This window comes from Dryas octopetala, chromosome 5 (genome assembly GCF_963921425.1).
Source record: "Dryas octopetala chromosome 5, drDryOcto1.1, whole genome shotgun sequence".
NCBI lineage: Eukaryota > Viridiplantae > Streptophyta > Magnoliopsida > Rosales > Rosaceae > Dryas > Dryas octopetala.
The window spans coordinates 5,545,280-5,546,869 of NC_141370.1; positions in this window are offsets into that span (position 1 = coordinate 5,545,280).

Genomic DNA, 1,590 nt, shown 5'->3' on the forward strand with positions numbered 1-1,590 from the left:
CGTTCAAGAAAAGTCAAACGTGAGTTTACCTTTCCGAACTCCTTTCAAATAAAAGGAATTGATAAATTTTGAGTACAAGGATTAGTTGGACCTTGATCAAATAAATAAATCAATGGTTCTAGAGACTACGGATTAATGTGAGAACCTAAAGTGGGAATGATTAAGTTGTTGTTTATACACTAAAGAACTGACGTTTTGTGGCTAATTTGTTTTGGAAAAGCTTGTGTTGACGAGAGAGCAAAGAGGAACGCTCTCCAAATTTCAAGCATTACAAACTTAGTAACTTACAATAGGTCCGAGAACACCAAGAAGTTGAATAAGGGTAGTTAGACTCTTAGTGGAAACCTTGTTGACATTTTTTGTACTTGTGCACTAAGTGCTGCAATTGTTTGCTTTGCCATGCTATTGCCATGTTGTAATGAAATTGTTTTGCCATGCTATGTTGTTTACATGATGTAAAATAGATTAATTATTATTTTCAGTTTACATATTTGGCTAAGCATGCTTTCTAATTGAATGGAGAACTTGGAATCAAATGTTTTGGACTTGTAACCTTAATCTTTGTATTAAGGACCGATTACTTACTTGTGCAAGTTACCTATTGTTGTTAGTATGTTGTTAAAATCAAATGATGTTCTATTCTTATCATGTCTTGCTATATTTTCCTTCACCTCTGATTATTATTAGAATGACTTGATAAGCATGATTTAGAACTCAACTATTTCATAATCAGATTAACAAATTAATGATTGGTAACCATATAGGGTTTTGAATAAAGGATGAATTAATTTCCTTATTGTTTTATCCGATTCTTATGATAGTGTGATATTAATGATTGTGTTTTATATACAAATTTATGTGAAAGAATTTGAATTACATCGCATGCATATTTTATTATGGCATGCATGAGCATTGAAATTATTATGTTGTTAACACTAATGAATTTCAAGTGTTTGGACCTCTAATTTGAGACGAAGGTCATGTTTGTGTTGACCTTGGGTTCAATCCCCTAAATCATCAGTGGGTTAACCTAGAGTTGTTTCATTTTTAAGGAGTATGCTAGGTTTGATTCCATGCTTAATTTCTAGCCTCTGAGTTTCAAATGTTTGGACGTATCACTACCTGATTCCTACGTTTCTTTTTAGTAGGAAGTTGCGGGGTAGTTGATAGAGAAGCTATCGATTAGGGTATCGATTGTGTTTAAACAATTAAGGTATCAATGTGTTTCTCCAAACCATGTACACTTGCATTCATGAATAGCATGCACATATTTTTACATGTGGCATATTGGATATTCATGTATATATGTGCAATTTAATGTTATGGTTATAACATGTTATTTAATTTGTTTTCCAATGTATGAAAGGATTAATTATCTTTTGATTAAATGCTAATGGTTGTGATAGCATGTTAGCCCCTAATGTTTTAGCTTGAGGGTATGAATGTGTGGTGCCTGTTTGTGTGAATCTTGTTGGGAATATATTGCATTGATAAATTGTTGTATTGATTTGGTATTTGTTTTTCTGTGAGTCGGTTTCATTGAGCATCAAAGCTCACCGGATCTTTTATGTGACATTGTACGTACACCAT